Source organism: Camelus bactrianus, chromosome 8 (genome assembly GCF_048773025.1).
Source record: "Camelus bactrianus isolate YW-2024 breed Bactrian camel chromosome 8, ASM4877302v1, whole genome shotgun sequence".
NCBI lineage: Eukaryota > Metazoa > Chordata > Mammalia > Artiodactyla > Camelidae > Camelus > Camelus bactrianus.
This window is the reverse complement of record NC_133546.1, coordinates 10,203,139-10,225,019: the sequence shown is the minus strand read 5'-3', so window position 1 is coordinate 10,225,019 and position 21,881 is coordinate 10,203,139. Positions and strand designations below refer to the sequence as shown.

The window sequence follows — 21,881 nt, the reverse complement described above, 5'->3', positions numbered from 1 at the left end:
GCGGACTGTCAAAGTTCTTAACAGGAAAGACTTGCCTATACCCATCATATCTTCTTGAAACAAAATGGGGGGGGGAGGATTTGCTCCCATTTTACAGGTTGAAAAATTGGAGTTGAGAAACCAATGATAAATTCCTTTTCAAGGCACTGGAGGTAAAAATTAGGCAAAAACAGAGGGCAAACCCCCATCTTACTGCTTCCTCCAGCAAAATACATGCTTTCCTCATTTCCATCTGCCCCCCTGCCGACCTGGAATTCATCACACCCTCCTTTCCATCTTTCCCACCACAGCTCCCAAACCAAGGATGGCAGAAGAGTAGCAGCCCACAACAAAAAGAGAATAAAATTAGAATAAAAAAAGTTCTAATATCTCTTCAGTGCTCTGCAGCGTTCAACAACCAAGGAGAAACACAAGCTACGATTCAACTCATCTCCGTGATTACCTTACAGAAAAATGTATCTTAGGTATCACCTGTCCCATCTTACAAAAGAAGAAATGAAGACTCGGAGAAGTAGGTGATGTGCTTGAGATCCAGCAGGTGGAAGTGGCAGGGCCGAGAGGACCAAACCCCCTCCTTGGTCCAGAGCTCCTGCCACTGAAATGAACTTTACAAGCATTTTCAAATTTGAAGGTCTTTATTTCACTCTCTGTTCTACTGATAGGATGCTTTTTTTTTTTTTAATAAAAGAACATTTGCTCTCAGGGCCCGCAAAATCTTTGCAGGACCCATTTCTTTCCCCTTCAGTTAAAAATCCAAAATCCCCCCAATCTGATCGCTACAAAAAAGTAAAAGTGCAAGGGTCATAGCTGAAAGGGAAAATGAAAAATAGCATACCAGATAAGCTTCAGATTATTATAAACTTAGATTATTATAGCTTCCTCAGGTTTTTTATAAGTAGAGTCTTTTTTAACTCATAAAAATATTCATACATATATATAGACACACCCTTATAATAAACACAGAAGCACAGTGTTCCCAGAATCTTTGGCTTGGCTAAAATACGATGATATTCTTAGTTCTTAGTCTGGGGGAAAAAGCCTCTGAACACTCCAGGCTTTTTATAGCTCTGGCTTGGGGCAGCATTTGCTACAGCAGCAGCCCTGGATAGCAGAGGAGCCAAATAATGCTAATGGGGCAAACAGAATGTAATTGCTTATGTGTGCTGGTTATATCCTGAAACAAATTGTTTCTTAATGCTGAGGTCAGACAGGGTTTAATTAGGAGAAATACAATTGGTGTAAAATTTTGCAGCAGGCTGCTTGTTTGGTGTCATGCCAAGTCAACATCTAGTCTCTCCAAATGGAAATTTTCATTAGAGGCCATTGGCAGCCCTAGTTAGGCTGAGTTTCAACTTTTCCAAGTCTCCTGGTGATGGAAACCTGAAACTCAGCATATCTCCTGCCTAATAAAGGGCTGTCCTTCCTGCATTTACAGGCACTCGAACATGTGCACACTGTCTTTGTCTTTCGTGTACCCAGCCGCCCCAGTTTCCCCACCAGCAAAACACACATTCCCTGTGGGAGCTGGATGAACTGAGCCATCGTCCTCTTGTCTAGACCATCTTTCCTCCTTCCATATTCCCACATTAATAATCCTAAATCTTCAATCAGCATATTACTACTTGAAAAATATTTTCCTATGCATCAACTCATCTAATCTGACCAATAAACCTGAGAGGTGAGCGGTTCTTGCATTTATAGGAAGGAGGCGCCACGAAGGTCACATCGAAGACTGACTAAGAATAGATCTCAGACCGCCCGACCACAGAAATCTGCACACACACACACACAGAATAGAAAATGCACTGAAAAGTCCGAATTTGTACCTGTAAATGAAGCAAGTGCAAAACGATCCATTTGTTATTTTCTTTTTGCTTCATTTTATATAATATCTATGAAAAAATAAGAGTGAAAGGTGTTATAACTGAACCGCACAGATTTCTCCAAGATTTTGCCAACACTCTTTATTGAACGTGACCCTTTCTTTTGTTGTCTCTCTTGTCATCCACATCTTTTCAGACACACAAAGCTCTCCACTGATGCCTGCGGCAGTGACACTATTTACATTAATTTTAAGAGCCTAGATCGTCACACCTTTGAGGATAAGGTTGTATCAGTGTTCCTAATATAAACCCCGTGTCTCCAAAGTGCTTAATTTATTTGGAAAATTCTGCTTCTAGGCTGCTATTGTTTCTCACTCTTCCTTTCCTTTTTTTCCTTCCAGCTGAAGGCAGTTTTCATTACAGTGACAAAGGCCCCACTATGTTAAAGAAAATTGCACAGAGAGACCCCCCCAAATCCATCTACCCAACAAAAATCTAAGTCATTTTCCCCTGCGGTATCGTATCAGCAGTAACCGTCATGGGTTTAAAGCCATATGGGACCAAGTTTTCATTTTTATACGTGGCTCTTATTTGCCGAGACTCTGGTTCCCTGTGAGTTGAGCTACATTTCATTTAGGTGCTGGGCCCCTGGGCTCCAGCTAATGTGCCCGGTTGGGGTCAAGTTAAAGTTCTGCGCAGGGCAAGCAATTACTAAGCAATCCTCACCCTCAGCCCTGCTGGGGCCGGAAGGCCACAGGAGAGCCCACTGGGAGGGAGGTTTCCGAGCTGCCCAGAACTCAGTCCCAGAGCAGGTTAGGGATTCGGGGTTATTGAAACCCTTCCGCCATGTGAGGTCTGGCGTGGATTTCATGAATAATCTTCCCATAAACCGAACTACCATTTGGCTCCTGACCACGAAGGCCCCTTGTCTACATCAAGGTTACACCAGAGATTAAAAGCACTCAAATTTGCTTTCTACACAATTTTTTTACACTTCTAGTATTTTTAACTTTTCCTACGTTAGTATTAGTTCTTCCGTAACGCTTGTGCTGAAATTGTGCATCTGTCCCAGTGCGACTGATAAACAGATATACTAGGGAATCATTTGAGCATGATATGAATTTTATATTTGCTGATGCTCAGTTTTATCCCTGAGAAACTGAGCTGCACGGGAATACACACGCCCACACCTCAAACACCTTACCTACTCGTTCATCCGGTGTGTTATTCCACAAGGCTATGTTTTGTTATTCTTTTATATTTTTGAAATTCTCTATTAGCACAAAACAAAAGTGGACAAAAGCAAAACACATGCGCACTAATGAAACCTCCCACCTGTCTATGTGGCCTGGTCCAAAATGCCAAGCAGTGCATACAGGAAAATTTAAAGAAAAAAAAAAAAAACCCACTGTCTGTTTTCAAAGACTTTCAGTGGAAATCACTAAATCCTGCAGAAGTGGCTCTTTCTGAGGTTAGCAGTGGCTGGTTTAGGGATTTCAAACAGTGCTGTAATTTCAAATCCGTAAAAGAGTTTCTGGGTTACACCAAAGTTCATTAAAGAAGAAGGATCTACACCGCATCAAATTTTCAGTTTTGATGAAATAGGCACCTGCAATAAGTGTATGTGGTGAAGGGCCTTCCTCTCAAAGGCGGAAAAACATGCCCAGGATTTAAGGCAGGGGAAGATCACTGAACTGTGGTGTGTAATGCCAAGGCTGAGCCAAGAACAATGAGCCGCACCCAGCTCCAGTCTGGAAGGACCACTTTCCAACCATTTCAGATGCTCATCCTTTGACCACTTCACAATAACTCACATGCCACAACCCTTCTAAAGCCCACTTCCATAAGCAGACGTCCAGTTTTTTTCAGGGCAAAGGGCCATATTTGTTACAGCCCATAAGCATTTAACTCATGTGAAACTGTGCTGTATTTTTTAATTGTCTCTGAAAAAATTTTTGAATTTATGGCCTCCTCCTTATTTTTTCCCCCATAAACCCTCAGTTTTTACTGTGCCATTTTGCATGGCATGATGATTTTTTTTTAGGGACACATAGTCCATCACAGCAGAACTGGCTGTGTTTGATTAATATCTGGGCATGACAATTGTCTTGAAATACTTGAAATATCATGGGTTAGGGATTTCAAACCTCACCTACCCAGACTAAAGTCCTCATTATTTCTCCATATTCTGCTTCCCCCACAGCCCCTCTCGTCTGAGCTAAGAGATGGCGCCATCCTTTTGTTGGCTGGGCCTAAAAGCCCAAGAGTTACCCTCGCATCTTCTCCTCACCTGACTCCGCACCCTGATGGCTTTGCCTTCAGAAGGCATCCCGTGTTAGCATCCTCACTGCTTCCAAGTCACTGGATTACTCGGGTAGCCTCAGTTTGTCTCCTTTCTCCACTTTTGCCTGACCCACATCCCTCGCCCAAGTCTCCTCAGAACCCAAGAGCCCAAGTGCTCCTCTCAGGAAGAAGTCCAATCACGCCATTTCTCCACAACCTTCCAGTGGCTTCCCATCTCACTCTGAGTAGGAGCCAGAGGCGCACAGAACCTGCTCTGCCCACTTGCCCCTCCCAAGAATCCTCTCCTGCCACTCTTCTGCTAGCTCACGCTGCCCCAGCTGTACGGGCGGGACACTAGCCATCCCTCCACATGCCAGGTACACTTCTCCTCAAGGTTGTGCTCACTGAGCACCCTGCCTGAAATTCACCCACGTACATGGGTGGCCGGCTCACTCGCTCACCTATTTCAGGTCTTTGCTCAAATGTCACCTTCTCAGCACATTATTTAATCTGAATTAAATACGGCCACTCACCTTCCCTGTCTTATTTTGCTCAGTAGCATCATCTATCGTAGCATCATCTATCATATCCATCTTCCTACATACATTTCTTGTTCTGTTTACCATCTTCTTCCACTGGAATGGAAGTCCCCCGAGCACAGGGATTTTTGTCTGTTTTATTCACTTCTCTATCCCCAGCTCCTATAATAATGCCCAGCATAGGGTGGGTGCTTAGTAAATATCTGTCGAATAAATTAAATAAGGGATTGGTCTCCTCATGAGAAGTGAACAGAGGAACAATAAGGACCAATGGTCAAAAGCTGCAAGGAGGCTCAATCTAAGAAATTGTATTTCAACAGTCCAGGGTGTTTCTCGTGACTAGACAGTCCCCTGTCATAAGAAGTGTCTGTGGGGGGGGGGGGGTCTGACCCTCCAGAAATGGGTGATGTGGCAAGGGCACCTGAGAATGAAAACTACCCGAGGTCCTTTCTGTGATGGGTGCCTATGATTCCTGTTATTTGTGCTGAATTTCTCACTATTTGCATTCATTCCACAGAAAGGGCTGGGACAATCTCCCTTGTCTCATAGCCCTTTAGGAGTGGAGGAAAGAGGCTATGTTATAATGAAAAAATGCACTTCACCACATATAAGTTCCAAATAATCCACATATCACCTTGCCTGTCCCACCTGCCTCAAAGGCTACGGTAATCATCAAATAAGATATTTACGGAGGTGTTTGGGAAAAATAACTCGCTCAGTAGACATGACAACAGAAAGGCACCTATACAGTGTGCTCAGAGTCCGACGCGTCTGCAACTTGCGACTTCTGTACAGCAATGCCGCAGAATGAGGGCTCCGCCTTACAAGGTGCTCAAGTGTGATTACGAATGTTTTCCACACCCAGGCTGTCACAGCTGGAAAAAAACTCATTACCTGTTGAAAGAGAAAGCTCTTTGTGTTCCCTGGGATGAGGAAAGTTTATCGTGGTAATCTGTGGCTCTTACCATAAACAACATCTTAGTGGACATAATGACCCTCAATATAAGATCAATACCAAAATAATATCAATATCAATCTTGATAAACCTCATCAAGATTTACAAACTTAACTCCAACCCAAGGAAAATTATACAGATTTTCCCCATAGGAATAGACTCAGGGGAGGCACAATAGATAAAATTCTGAGAGGCACATGCAACCAAACGCAATCAGATCAGGAAGACTGCAGGCCCTAAGAAGAAAGCCAGGAACTGATTATTCCCCTTTGTCTCGGCCTGCAGGGTAATTAAAGGGAAACTTGTTCGCAACTTTCCATTGCCTTTGCTGCTTTCACGGTCTTTCCTGTCGACTGCCAGCTCTCCCAGGCACGACCACTGACCCAGGCAGCAGCACAGAAAAGCCTCCAAGTCCTTTGGCTACTTCCAAGTGATCTCGCAGGAGTGGATTTCTACCAGGAAAGGGACACGAAGAAAGGAACTAAATAAAAACGGTAACTTGGGTAACTTTCCTAATTTTCTGAGATACAGACGCCTTACCCTAAATCAGTCTGCGCGTTCGTGGTTCAGTGGGCAGCCTGCATAGGGGTGGGGGGCGAGGGGTGCTGGCAGCTGCAGGCACTTTTCCTGAAAAAGAGGTTCACTTCCTTCTTAGAGATGAAACTGAGCTACAGAGCTAGGGTGTTGTCATGGCGCTAGTCGTTAGGGTCCAGCAGGGACGAGCCAGCTGCCTTCACGTGTAGCTGAACACCGAGAACAGGAGGAAGAGCCTTTCCCTACAAGAAGCAGAAGATGGAGGCCCGTGAATCCCATGGGAGCAGGGCCCTGAGGACAGCCTGGTGGTCCCAGTGGGCCAGTGTCTGAGGGCTGTGTGCCCTTCAAAAGCTTTGCTCCCGCGTGCTGCTCTTCCAGGGCGGAGATGATCCGGAGGAGCCTGGGGGAGTGGGGAGCTCTGAGAACGCTCCTATTTGCATGCAGTTCAGGGAAGTGAGCTGCTTAAAGGCAAAGATTTTAGCTGCACTGGGAGCTTTGGCCTTTTCAGTGAAGAGACCCAAGAGACTGCCTGTCAAAACAGAAGTCTCTTGCTAAACACTACCTTAGCTGGGAAAGCAGGGGTAGTCAGGAGGGGCTGCAGCCCGGGAGGGGGAGGCGGAGGGAGGGTCAGCTCTCCCCCACCAGAGTCTGGGTGATGTGCGGACAGGAGGAAGGGGGATTGCAGCACATGGGGAAGGAATAAAGGAAGAGATGAGCGGCCCTGTGTGCCTCCAAATGTATTTCCCTCTGGACAGCAACGTTAACATTCATTAATTCAGTTTTACAAATAAAGCAGTTTTCTGTGCCTTTCTCCTGATTGCATCATCCCCGTTCCCGGTTCTACCTGATTCTCTCTGCAGATTCCCACGGAGAGACTGACATGGAGGAGCCGAGCTGAGGAACTGTAGGGGATTCTGCCATTTCTTTGCTCCCTTTCCTTTTTAGAAATCGTGTCAAAGCCCCTTTCCTTCAGTAATCCTTGATATTCCCGCAGGAGCTGAGTTAAGATTTAATTGTGAAATTTGCATAGTAACTCAGCAAATAAATCCTGCTGTCTCTCAGAGACCTTTCACTGCAGAGGGCCATTTTAGTTATAAATCACTTATTTCAAGATCTCAACTGCCTCAGCATTTTGTCCCCCAGAGGAAAGTGATGGGGGTGGGGGGTGGGGTGGAATCCAGTGGCATGCAGAGTTGGTGTTTGACTTTTATGTCTCTGTGTAGAGCCAGGAGGAGGTAGGGGCTGGATGGGGAGTGATGAGTTTCAAGTGCTCTTTTCACCTGCTGCTTCTCCAAGGAGAAACTCTGTGGTCATAGCCTGGCGCTCCGACCACTCCCAGGAAACGTCACACGCATCTTCCCCTCCCGCCATGTGATAAGCTGGGAAACAATCCAAAGAAGTAAGCAGAACTGGAATGCAGGTGTAATGATTCACACGGAAATTCCCAGTAATTAGATGCTCACAGTAAAGCATACGGGGAAAGAATGTGGCAAACACAGTGGTGCAAGGAGAGCTGTATTGCTCTGGAAGAGCGAGGACCCAGAAGATGGTGTGTCCCTAGCCTAGTCCATGTCCCCCTAGAGGTCTTGAGCTCCATCTGGAACTCAACTCAGGAAAAAGGTTTGTTTTGTCTTGTTTTCTTCCCTCTTTCCCCAGGCTGAAAACACTCAAATCTAGGGCTATTCCAGAACATTGTAAATTTGGCTGTTTGGTCACACCAAATAAAAATGATTTCACCAAAGCCCAGAAAACTAAGCTTTTTCTATAATATCTTTATATATATATTTTTTTATTTTAGCATCACAACTAGCTTCCCCTTTCTAGGTTGGTTCCAATAAGAGCATGATTTAGGCCACAAAGGTAGTCAGAGTGTGTTGCGTGCCTATGATGATGGAAAAAAGAAAGAAGTTTCATTGCACAAAATGAAGGAAAAATATAAGAAAGTCTAAAGAAAGGGAGGAAAAAGTATATTTGATTATTCACACAAGGTATCCAGTATCTCTGCCTGGAAATACTAAAATGTAAGTGGTACTGACCAGAGGGCCGTGTCTGACCTGCTAGCATCTCTGTCTTTGAAAAGTTTCAGGTCTCCAGGAAGGAAACCCTAGTAATGCCTTGAAACAATCTATATATCTGGATAATCAGAGGTTAAACTGCTAATGAACCAAGGCTTGATAATTAGTTTTTAAAAATACTGTCACTCTTTAAGACAAAATTCACAAGGAACTAACAAGGAATTTTATGCAGATAACTTGCATTCACCTAAGAATGTGAAGATTGCTGATCAAACACAAGCCCTGTAGTCATATTTCTTTCAAACAACTGATTTCAGTTCCTTATTTATTCTGTAGCTGATCAAAACATGGTGCCCTAATTTTCAAGTTCTGCCTGTCAGCCCCAGGAGATCAGTGAAAATTTGAATTCCACAGATGAATCAACAAGTCAGCATATCTCTACCAGATGCAGATCTTCCCATTGATACATGCCAAGTGGCCCTTCAGTATAAGAGTTCCCTTTTCTTCTTTTTTCCACACCTTCCATTTGAGTCAATGTCAGTTTCTAGAAGTCAATTTGAGCTGCTTTTTTTCCTCCCAACTCTATAACTTAATCAATAATAATTTTTCCCCAGGAAAATGTTACCACAAGAAATCATTATGAATACAATCTAGATATTAGCTAGATAAACAATACTTATTTGAGGCCAGCATCAGATTTATAAGTAAAACACTAATAATAGTTATATTTAAATCAGGAATAAGAAAATGTGTCTACTCTGTTAGTGATTATTGTTTTGGAAATTCTGGCTAATGTAACAAAACAAAATACCAGATATGAATAAGCTTCAATAATGGGAGGTATTATTTATAAGCTACATGACTGCCTAGAAACTAAAACAATTTCATCAAAGGTCAATAAGAATTAGTACCAAGATAATAAGAAAGTAAGATTTTTTTTAAAAAGCATTCCATTTACTTTTAGCAGTAAAAGTAAATTTCCAGGAAAATAAGAAGAAATAGGAACAGGCTACAGGAGCAGAGAGAGCTTCCTTGCAAAAACCTGGAGATCCTCACCATTTCCAAATCCTAGGAACAGAAGCTGGAAATAAGACATGAAGGCTGAAGATAAGAAGACGAATTGAGAGTCACAATACACAGCAATGAACTTCCTTACCCTTCACTCCTCTTCTGGCAGGTAGAATGTCTGGCAGCCAAGCATTGAAAGCCACCATCCTTTATAAAATCATGACTTTTTATTAGATACAAAAAGGAAACGCCTGGGTGCTGGTTGCAAAGCAAATTCACTCATCTAAGTGGTCTCAAAGATTCATCACCACCTCCCTATTTCATGTAAAGCCAAGACTTTCAGTAAACTGTGCAGCTGCTCAGTATAATACATGAACAGGTAACTTGAGGAAAGAAAGAAACATGTAAGAGACAGAAGAAGTTCCTTCAAAGTTCCATGGGAAATTATTCCTACCTTAGAATTCTAACTCGACTAAATCATTACCTGACTGTGAGTACAGATTAATATTTTCAGACGGTACAAAGACACTCATAAAGAAAGTGACCAGAAGCTGTGCTTCTTCAAACCAAGAAATAAACCAAAGGAGAGGAAGACACAGGGTTCAATGAACAAAGGAGGGAACCAGAGGGAATTTCCTGGATAAAGGTCCAAGGAAGGCCCAAGAGAACAGCCGCACATCCAGCCCAGCAAATCATCAGTCCACACTGGGGCAGGAGGAATTCCTGAGATAAATAATTGAACAGACAGACTCCCTGATGCACTGAGAAGAGCTTATGGTTCTGTGGTTAATTAATAAGAAGTTGACATAAAAATAAGTGAAACAAATATAAATTTAGAGAGATTAAGTAACTCCAAGGGAAGTAGAAATTTAACAGAAATTTTGACTTTCTCTGATTGAATGGTGAACCATATTTTATGTGAACTCTGATCTCTCCTAGGGCCAAAGTCCTAAGTTGTAAATACTTGAGAATTCTGAGAAAAATGCTAGTTTGGTGACAAAGGGCATAGATTCCCATGAACTGCATAGACTTCAGTTAAAGGAAGATGACTTCAGCATTCAGGAGCTAGGAAGGCACCGAGGTGAGGGTCGGGGTTGGTCCTTTGGTAAAAACGGAGAGGAGGGCCACTTATGCTGGTGGAGTGGTAGGAGGTGCCAAACATTTGTGCCTCTAATTTGCAAACTGAGTGACTATAAATTAAGAATGTTTAACAGGTAGATATTTGGAAAGTGCTAAGACTTTACTCAAAGCTACAAATTTCTATTATGAATGGGAGTCATTTAAGAAGTGATGTCAAAGGGCAAAAAAATTTAAGAGCAAGAATTATTCGTATCTTCTTATGTCAGACTAGTATGTTAACATTGTTTATTGAATTTATGAGGCCCTAGCTTTTTCCTGAAAGACCAAACTAAGAAAACAAACAAATGAATTTTGACAGAAAGCATCTTGGACTGATGTTGGGGAAAAGAAAACACCCAAAATAGCACAAGTCTGCTCAGCTAACTAATGTGGCACTAGGCCTACTTGCATATTTCTTGAGGAGGACAATTCTTTTTGAAGCAATTTTCAACCCCAGACCCTGGAATAAATTAAGAGTAGAAAGGCCGGATCAGAACGCATGCAAATTCGGGGTGCACATTTGATTATGAACGTAAGATTGGTTGACTTAAGCAATTCTGCTTTAATATTTCACTAATTAGGTAGGGGACAGCTCTGATTGTGATGAGATTGTCCCACTCTGTCTCAGATTTCCTAGGAGACACATTAATTAAAGCAATTCTCCTTCCTCATGAGCTGAAACTTTACAGAGGCCAAGTGTACCTCCCCCACCTTCATCCTGTCACACATCCAACTCTGTACCTGCCCCTGGAGAAAAAAAAGAGTGACAGCAAAAAAACTTTTTTAAATAATAATAATAAGAAGAAAAAAAGAGGCAGAAATAGCATTGCAACCCTGGTAAGGTTGTCTGAACATTTTCAGAAAATTCCAAATAGTACAGACACAATAAATCACCGATGGCTCAGAAAGACATGACATGACAGATCTTGCTGTAACCACAGGGAGAGAGATATCATCAAACAATAACTTTCTAAATGTAAATGTACAAAGCCGTACGCAAATGCATGAGCTCAAGCAGCAGATGACAGACAAGGAGAAGGATTAAACTGGGTATGTATCATCACTTACATGTCTGCTCATCCCATCGTTCATGACGAAGCCCTGTAATAGACATGACGGGCGGGGAGCGTAGGGTGGATAAGGATGCCGGGCACTCGACGTGCCTCCCGTCAGCTCCCCTCCGTCCTGGACCACATCGCGGGAACACCAGGGAATCAGAGAACAGCACGAAGAACTCTTCCCTCTTCTCTCTCACCACCATCAGCAACACACTCTCGGAAGCACACGCACACGCACACCCGAGATGTTGAGATCTGACAAACAGAGAGAGTGCAGCCAGGCGGGAAGAGCTCAGACTCTGGGATGGGGCCAGTCTAGGCACGAACGTTACTTCTGTGACAGCTAATCTGCAATTTCTTAGCAGTTTCTGACCATGCCTCCTCACATGTAAAATGTAAATAATAACAGAAGCTTTGCAACTTTTGAGCCGATGACATAATGTGAAGTTCTTCATATTAATTTTATTGTCCCTGAAACAGTCCTCACTGTCAGGTAGCCCTCCTACTACCCACATAAGTCAAAAAGCCACACTTTCCTTGGTCCACTCAGTGTATTTTGGGAATGAGTAAATGTAGAGAATAAGCAGAAAAGAGGAGATCAGAAAATTCCAAATATGCATATTAAGCAATCTAAAATGAGTGTCCTTTTTATTAAGTTAACAGATATTTATTGTCAGTTATATGACAGAAATCATCTCTATTTGGCTAATTCCCAAACGTATTTAACAAAATTATCATAACAGAGGGAGATTCATCATAATTTGAATTAATTTAATGTACTTATTAGCTATATACACTGTTTCGATGTCCATTTAGTTGCAGAGAGAGAGAGAGCAATCAACCTTTCTATTTAAGGATCCTGAAGCCAAGGCAACAATATTGCTAATCTCTGACATGCATGCCTGGGTCCCTAAGGACACACCTGTTGATTAACAACAGACATGCACAGCCCCGTGCTGTGGTCGTTAAGGGAGTGCTGCATCGTTAAGGCTCAGATGAGGACCTCCACAAAAGCTTTTTGCTGGAAGTTGTACCCAGAAGAAGAGAAATAAAGCACATCCCAGGGCCCCACCACCTACTTCCCAGAAACAACATTTGTACAGATTTTACTGAAGGTCTCTGTCTCAATCATCTTGGGCTGCTGTTTTTAAAACATCACAGATTGGGTGGTTTCAACCACAAACATTTAGTTCTCACAGTTCGGGAGGCTGGGAAGTCCAAGATCAAGGTGCGGGCAGATCTGGGGTCTCGTGAGACCTCTCTTCCGGCTGTGCAGACAGCTCTGTTTTCATTTTATTTTCACCTGGCAGAGCGAGAGCGAGAGCAAAAGAGAGAGAGAGAGAGAGAGAGCGCGCACTCTGGTCTCCTAACCCCCTTATAAGGGCACTGATCCCATTCGAGAAGGCTCCACCTCCATGACTTAATGGCTTCGCCAGGGTCCTCTTCCAAAGACCATCACACTGGGGATTTAGGGCTTCAACATGAATTAGGGGGAGACACAAACATTCAGTCCATAGCAATTTTCATCAGTCTTCTAGCAATTTCTCTGAAACTTCAATCCCCTGTGATAGACTTTGGATCATTCCAGCTCTAGAGCTGGCATACCACACAACGGAGAGCTTGTGAGGAACCCCAGGAGACCCATGTGATAAATGACTGGACCTCAGTTTAGAAGACATTGTTCTGCTCTTCCCTATATTTCTGCCATGATTTGTAGCATAAACCCTTCAATCTTCCTAAACCTGCTTTATCTTCTTAATGAAGTAAAATGAGTGGTTCTCATATTCTTGCCTCAGAGAAGGTCAGGAGCACACACAGAGCAATTTTAGAGGGAGGCTGCAATAGCTTGAAGGCGTGAAGACATAGGGGCTTTGGCTGTTGCCGCTGCACCATCTGCTGGGACCAGAGTCCTGCACCGCCAAACACCGACAGCCTTAAACCTGCAGCTCCCGAGAAGAGGGGCACATATCAGCTCTTTACTGCCTTGAGTAAAACCAGGTAAGAATTCAAGGCCACCACTGAGCACTAGCAAATAAAAGGAGAACTGATTTCATCAGCAATGGTGTCGGGTGGGTTGGAGAAAATGGAATCAGAATGGGTGGGGTTTTTTGGCACGCCCCTAGATAAAAGGTGTGGAAAGTTCCTATTGTCCAGTTCTTTCAGAAACTAGGGAGAAGTGGGATTTAAGGGAACACCTTGCTAGGAGGTCTGAGGGGTTCCTTGCTTCATCTAAACCGATTTTCCCCACCCCTCCAGTTGACCACGCTCAGTGGGCCAAACGTTTCTATCTGTCCCTGTGTTGATCTCTCACTGGAAATGTCTTTTTGGCGTCAATTCAAATTCATTTGGGTGCCTAGAAAGAGATACTACTTGTTATAAAGCCACGCCAAGATTGCTTCCAGCTTAAACACTTCTTTTTCTAAGCCCAGGGACCTGTTTTTGGGATGTCTTCCGACAAAAAGTGACTGAGATTAAAGAAATACAGACCTGATGCTGCATAATTCAAAATTATATAGACATAATTTTTCCAGAAACCCTTTTTTAAGACACAGTAAATCCAAGTTTCTAAATACCTTAGGCTGAGTTTATCTCTAAATATCTTTGGGGAAAGTATGACATCTATCAACTCCACTTTTCTGCTTCCTTAGCTCAGGGCTTAGAAGTACAGAAACTTTCCCCTTGGAAGCTCATTGCAAGACAGGCCTTCCCTCTGCCTGTACTTCTGCAGCAGTTGAGGAGGGGGTAGGACTGTAGGGATAATAAATATGATGCTGTTATGCACCTGCAAGAGTAAGTTTGCTATAATACAAACACAGTTATTTCTGTACAGGGGAGAGTGTTACTGTTTAGCTTAGAGAATTTTCTAAAAGGGCTTTTAAAAAATGTAGACAAAGGAAAAATGAGTGCACAAAGTAAATTTAGGCTTCCAAAAAAATTTTAGTGACTTTTTTGGGGAAACTTGGTGAATACATAAAGCAAGATGTGAAATCCCATTATGGGCTTTTGGAACTGGTTAAGAGACAGAAGCTAAAGAACAGAAATCAATGGTCATTTCTCAGCCTCAGACAAAGTTAATAGTTACTGCCTTAAGAATCTGGTTATAGTTAATCTTCCAGTGCTAATTTTCTTCAATATATTTATTAACAACCTGGAAGTGCAAAATGTGCTGATAAAAAATAATTACACAGTCTGTCAAGGCGAGGAAAAATTGTGGGGAAGGCAGAAATAAGTCACAAAGGTGGCCAAGGAAAGAAATTCAGTTTAGATAAGGAAGGTAATGCTACACTGGAAATCATTTTCAATAATCTTTCCAAAAATCTCTTAAAGTGAATATGAGATGTTAGAGGGAGCAAAAGCACAGGTCTGCCTTGATTCTAAGGACCAAGTTCAGTTTCAGCCGGGTCAGTTTAAACAAGACACAGCAGAATTCAGAAATAGCCTGAAAAAGATGACCCAAGGAATAACAGGGAAAAAAGCCTGAACATGTTGTTCTGGGGAGAGATGCTAACACAGAGTAAGTTCACCATGGTCTACCTGGACTCCAAGAACTGGAGTGAATAACTGGAAACAATTGCTATGCCTCAGCTGTACCTTGGGTGATTCATAATGCGTTGTTAGCATAGCTACTTTGAGATATTACCTCCCTAAACTGTGCCTTCAGAATGGGTCAATTAATTTCAGAGCACCTCAATTAGCCAACTTCAAAGACTTCGCTATTAATAACTGTAAGTCGTCATCCACAGAAGGGGGAACGGGTTAAAAGCTAATCAATGGACACCTTGTCCTGTGTTTTCATCTCATCCTTCCTTTGCTCCCACACTTCTGGTGACTCACAGGCTCTGCCTGAAGGACCAGGTTCAAGTGTTCTGCTGTCCTACTGGCCAAATATGATTTAACTTCTTTGAAATTTAGTTTTTGACCCTCTGACTTTCCAGTTAAGAGGACTGGGCCATGGTTTTGTTATTAGAAAAGAGAGAGAAAACAGAGAAACTATAGATGTAAGCAGACCTGGTCACTGTGCAGCACATGTGTAGGGCCTATGGCATCCCTTGCATTTTTTGTGGACTTAGACCATCCAACAGCAAGAGGCTGACTTCAGGATATCATCCTCTACACTTCTGAATCATGTCTTCATTCCCAAACAGTCAGATGATATAGATTCTGGGAATAAAATCTTGATACTCTTTTGCTATAAATCTCATTAAAGTACTGCAAGATGAATAAAAACTCACAAATAAGGCTAAGATGACTATCTTCTGGATCCTCTTGAAAGATTTTCAAAAAGCAACTCTCCACTCAAAAATCTGTCATGGGGAAGCAGTTATAAGATGACAAAGTAAAGATAATGCTGCCTCTTTCTTTTTCTTTCTATAAGCCAAAAACAAGGCATCAGGAGGACAAGGGGCCAAAAGAAATACTGTATTTGCCATGAAGATAGAATCACTTAGAACCCAAGCCAACATCCATATCTCTATATACATATTAAAAATACCTGCCAAGTGCGGTGAATATTGCACCAGAGTAAAGGAGGATACCAGGGGAGGGGGCCTGCTCCTGTTGATCCAAAAGGACTTCTCCAAAGACGCCTGTGAAAGCAGTTGTCCAGGGTCTGCCAAGGTGGGAGCTCTGGGAAATGGCCACACACTTAAGGTTGGAGCCTGATCGGCTATCACTGGAGTGTGGAGGGACCATGGGAAGTCAGCCCGTTATGGACTTGAAATCACTGCACAGCCTGGGAAATCCAGTAACGTGACTGTGTTGGTTTGCTAAGGCTGCCCTAACCAAGTACCGCAGACTGGGTGGCGTAAACAAGAGAAATATACTGTCTTGTGGTTCTGGAGTCTCGAAGTTCAAGATGAAGATGTCATCAGAATTGGTTCTTTCTAAAAGATCTAGGGAAGGATCTGGTCCACACCTCTCTCCTCGCTTCTGTGGTTGCTGGTCTTCCTTGGAGTTCCTTGGCTTGAAGATACATCACTCCCATCTCTGCCTCCATCCTCACATGGTTTCTCCTCTACATTGTTTATCTCTGTGTCTCTTCTCTTCTTACAAGGACACCAGTCATATTGGATTAAGGGACTACTCTCCTCCAGTAGGACTTCATCTTAACCCATTACATCTGCCATGACCTTATTTCCTAATAAGTTCACATTCTAAGTTTCCAGGAAGGACATGAATTTGGGGGAACACTGTTCATCCTAATACCATGACCCAGGATGGCTGGTACCCTCAGGCTTCTGGAAGAAGCAGTAGAAAAACAGAGGGAAATGTTATCATCTCATTCCTTGTATTGTTTCTCATATTGAAAGAGGAACATCAACCAGTAACAATTGATACAGATGAAAACTATGGAATTTCTAGGCTCAAATAAAAGAAAAAGAGAAAAGAATCTTTCTTTAGTGTACCCAAGATAAATAGATACATAAATACATAAAATAACCTGGTAATCATGAGCAATAAAAAATAAGAATAAAAATTAGACAGTTTCAGACTTGCCGACTGAAGCATTCAGAACAAGGCGTATAAGTTGACAGGGAAAGACAGTGTGACCCAAGAATTTATGCCTCATATTACTTAAAAAGAAAAGCAATTGGCACATAATATGATATTCATAACACTTTGAAAGAGTAAAGAGGATGAGAATACAGTTTATCAAAAGCAAGTTAGAGTTAAAAATGTCCCCACTTTTCCAACCCATTTGAATCCAGTCCTAAGTATATAATGTAGAGACCCTTACACATGTCACAGTGAGCAGCTTACAAATGTTCAGGGAAGCATTGTTTATTCAGACCCCACATTGCAACAACCTAAATATTCATCTGTAGGAGACTGTGTTATATTTCAGGAGTTGGCAAACTATCTTTGGAAAGGCCCACACAGTAAATGTTTTCAGCTTTGCAGGTCATACTGGCTTCTGCCTCCACTGCTCAACTCTGTTGTTGTAAAAAGCAGCCATAAGCCATTCGTAAATAAACAGGCAGGGCTGTGTTCCAATAAAACTTTATTTATAATATCAGGTGATGGGGTAGATTTGGGGAACTACTTATGTATAAGGATGTAACAAAAAAGGAGTTGAAGAATGCACAAAAAATAAATCGGAAGGATGCATGCTAAAACTAGAAGACACCTTTAAGGAAAAAGAAGATGGATTAAGAAGCTACAGTTAAAGGACTGTCAGAAAAAAATACTCAAACCAGTGAATTCCTTTCAAATTTAGACGCAGGTATTAGGTCCAAAGAATTGGCTACTTGCAGAAGCACATAGAGTCATGAATTTTTCCTATAAATTAGACCCAAAGACAATACATACATTCTTGATTATTGATGAAAATATCAAAATAATACTTAAAGCACTACACCCAGCAGAAACAGAATTTTAATTTTCTAAATATTCCCCACTCTCCATAAAAGTACATTCATATTTCATAATTACTGGGAAAATAATTTTAAACTAATTAATTTTTTTCAAAATAGTCTAATAAATTTAAAAACCAATACTTAAAGGGAACAGGATTTGAATTGCAAAAATAAAGTCAGAAATTTCCCTATTCTATTAAAAAATAAGCGCTCACTATTTTCTCTCAGTAGCCCCACCACACAGTCAATCTCGTGTTAATTCTGTAACAGACCCCCTGCTTGCTCCATTTCCAGCCACTGAAATCACTCAGATGTGGGGAGGGGAGCTGGGGAGGAATCTCATGTTTATCCACGCCTGGAAAATGAGACGCAACGCTGCGCATGGGTAAGTATCTACCGAGTCCCTGTCTGGGGCTTTGCCAGTCCGTGGCTGAGGGTGGGGGGTGTCTAACTCCACAAATGGCAAATGAAGTATGTGGAGCAGTGTCTGGTGACCAGAAATGAAGGAGGAAGGGAAGGAATGACCAGAGATACTGGCATTAAAAACAACAATAGGAACTGAGCCATGATCGGTGTAAAAACTGAGACTCAGATGTGCCAAATAATTTGTCCATGGGTCATGCACAAAAATGTGGTCGATCCAGGATTCAAATCCAAGTTGGTCAACCCCAAAATGAGTGTTTATACATAAGTAAGCCGAGTTCGCCATATTGTGGCAGGCTGGAGCATGTTCTTATGAGAATCCTGTTTCAGGACATGGAAATATAAGGACTGTGTATTTCCTGGGCTGCAAGGAAGGGATGGGCTGATTCAAGAACAGCCAACCATCGATTAATGATTATCTACCACGAGCGTATCTACTATGAGTGTTTTTATTAAATCAATATTTAAAATACCTTTACAGATGTATAAACAAGTTACATTTGCCCTGACTTTCATGCTTATCCTAGAGAGAAGAGAGCTGAGAACGTGAGTTTGAATCCACATCAAGCAGCAGTGTGGCTGGATGCAGAGACGGCCGAGAGCCGCCGCACACAAAGGTCTTTCAGATCGAACCCCGTTCTTTCTACAGAGCCCGTGTTCTGATGTTGTGAGAGAAAGCTGGCTTTCCCTGCACTCTGTCAAGTCCTGGGCAGAAACAGAGAAATCCCAAACAAAAGAACTGATAATCAAACACACTGCACGCATAACAGCTGTCATCACTAAGTATTTGTTGAATTAACGGATGGGTGAATGAGTGACTGACAAGGTCAATATTGTGACCCTTGGTTGGACCCAGAGTGTGCCAGAATAGCAACACACCTGGCTGGAGGGATCACTGCCACTGTGTGGAAGAAGCAAGCTCCCAAGTGCTTACTAAAGGGTCTCTCTCCTCTCTCTCTCTCTCTCTCTCTCTCTCTCACACACACACACACACACACACAAGCGAGATGCTTCTTGACTCCTCTAGACACGAGCCCTACCCGAGGCTTGGCAAACTGCCTTTTCTGCCCGACCCACAGGACTGAGCATCTAAAGTGAAGTAGAAAATGAAGGCTGAAATAAAGCCATATTTGGGCACAAACCTTGAGAGATGAAAAGAAGAGAGGGGTGCAGGCACAATTAGAGAGTATTAAATATAAAGTGTTATCAGGCGGAGGGAGGAGAAGGGCGAGCCACAACCCGTCAGCCCTGCAAACAAACTCCAGGTGTCGGGCACTTCTCCACTGCTCCCGCCCACCCCCCCCTTCTCTCTCTGCTGGACCCACAGGACCGAGGAGTCACCCTCCAAGTCCTGTCAGTGTGTTTGGGTGGGACGGTGTCCCGTCACTGACAGACACACATGGTACTGATGCTCCAGCACCGTCAGGAGGAAAGATGGGGAAGCCACGCATTCATTCCACACCTCTTTGATGGCCTGGGCTGCAGTCATTGTTTCCTACAAAGTAAATTCCACTAAGAGAGCAAGAGACTGATGCTTCCTCATTCAGGGCAAGAAAGATGCTCTGGGGTAAAACGGAAGTGTTCACAGCTGTCATACTCATCCTGGAAAGGCAGTCCATTGTCAAAGGTCTGCCAGGAAGGAGAGGAATAAAAAGAGATGGAGGGAAAGGACAGGAAAGCAGAGGTTCACTATGGTGCAGGCTCTGGAGGATGGAAGTGAGGGTGCCTTCCACTCACCAGAAGATTCAGGAGGAAAGGCTTCTTACAGCTCTGCAGCCCGGCGCTGACAGCCATGGGCATATTTCCAGCATGAGGTACATTAACAAATAAGGAAAAGCATCCCTCTGGGCCTTTAATAACATTTATTTCATGCATCATTTCCTCCGAGGAACAGGAGGCTGTGTATTTTTTATTCCTGGTGTGTCCTGCCTAAGAAATAATGGCCAAGCTCACCTGTTTACTTCTTTGTATTTTACAACCATCCTTAAGCTTTGTTTGTCTTTCTCCAGCTCTTCTTTTTCTTTCTCTGCACTCTACACCATGCAAGTATACATAAAAGGCATACAGAAGTTAACATGCAAGCCAGATTTATTGAATCCATGGTATCTTGGGCAAAACATCACCAATCTTTTATGGAAGAAGGCAGAGTAAGAATCCAGAATCAATCAAATGGCCTATGCAGCATAAATTGGAATTAGGAGAAATAAGCAAAAATTAAAGTGAGTTTCAAGCCTTATCAGCCCAACCAGTCCTAAGCATCCACCAGGTCTTCTTGGCTTTTCTACTGACCAGAGTTAGCCTGAATCGGAAAGTGTGTTCCCATGCCCAGCTGCACAGAACATTCAGTGAGAAAACCTTCTTCTCGGCCCTAGGATGAGGGTACCAGGCTCCAGAGGACCATGCCAGGTGATTAACTGAGTAATTCCAAATTCTGTCTTCTCTTTCCTTCACTTCCTCACCAAACCCATGGGCTGTAATGCCTACAAGTCCCACCAGGGTGCATTCAGGAAAGAAAATGAAAAAGTTGATCCTTGCACACAATCTCCAGGGTTCTCTTCCTCCAACCCTTAGCTTCATGATAAAATAAGCCCCCACCAAGCACCCAGCCAGAGCTGGCAGTGGGCAGGCCCTGTCTGGTCCTAGAACAGACTTCACCCATCTCTATGTGACCCTCCTCCAGGGAAATAACAAAGCTGGGTACCACATACACTCCAGGCTGCAGTCATGACATAGAAAAATGGCTGTGATAAAATGTTAAATGCAAAACAGAATATGGAACTGTGTCTACATTACAGTTATAACCACATAAAAACGTATTCATTAGATAAGAGAACATAGAACACGAAGAGATGAAAATGGCCACTTACTGCAGTGGTGAATCACAGGCAAAGATTTTCTTTCATGTCAGTTTTCATTAACATATTACGTTATTTGTGTGACATGGAAAATAAATAAAATGTCTGATCATGCCAGGCTGCACACTAAAGTTAGCACAGTCGTCAGCTGAACCCACAGTTCAATTTCCTCAAACCTACAGCTAGATTGACAATACCGCCAGCTCACCCCGGCATCCGTCTTGCAAATCTGGCTACAGAGGTAACTGACCAAACCTTCCCCGCCTGCTCATTCGTTCATACTGTCCCATCTGGCAGCTTTCAAGGGCAGTTGAGGAAGAAGATGGCCATATTACCTTATCCCCAAATTCACACCAGAACGAAGGCATTTGTTTTCTGCTGCCTTTTCAACCCACCAGAAAAATGTCAAGCCTTTCATGAGTGAGTGTGTGGATCAAGCCATATGCTCAGCATTTATTAACTGCCCAGAATTATCTAATGATATGTTAAGTTCTATAATACAGACAACATTAAATCAGTTCAAGAAATTCTTGAGTATTTTACCATGTGTTCAGAATGGCACCCAAAACTGCAAGGAACTCGAAAGAAACCAAAGGGAAAAGGTCCCTGTTCTTGGCGATATGAACAAGGGAGGGTCGGGTTGGGTGTGAGGGACCACAATCATGGATTCGCAGAGGTGAGCTGTGTTACACACGGGATGCTGTTTCCTGCTTTCTGCCTGTGTGATCTAGGTTGCTTTTGTACCTAAAGAATCATTCTCTTTATGTCATCATTTTTAAGAAAGGACACAAAGCAATGCTGTAAATCAGTTGCTGGTATTGTTATGGTCAGGAAGGAGAGAGGGGAAGGAAAGACCATGGCAGAATAATCTTTATGAAAGGGGAAAAAGTAAGTAAAACAGAAAGTGAGTCAT

At 42.8% G+C, this 21,881-nt stretch overlaps 1 long non-coding RNA gene across 2 annotated transcripts in view; it reads right to left on the bottom strand.

Annotated features, from left to right (window-relative positions):
- The window catches only part of LOC123619800 (uncharacterized), a 177,670-nt gene that overhangs the window by 67,445 nt on the left and 88,344 nt on the right, over positions 1-21,881 (bottom strand). Inside the window, exon 1 of one of the 2 annotated variants that reach the window (XR_012508527.1) lies at positions 6,979-7,097. The exons of the other annotated variant lie outside the window; for it this stretch is intronic. This is a non-coding gene — a long non-coding RNA (uncharacterized LOC123619800). Of the gene's footprint in view, positions 1-6,978; positions 7,098-21,881 lie in introns of those variants that run through there. 2 annotated transcript variants of the gene reach the window in all.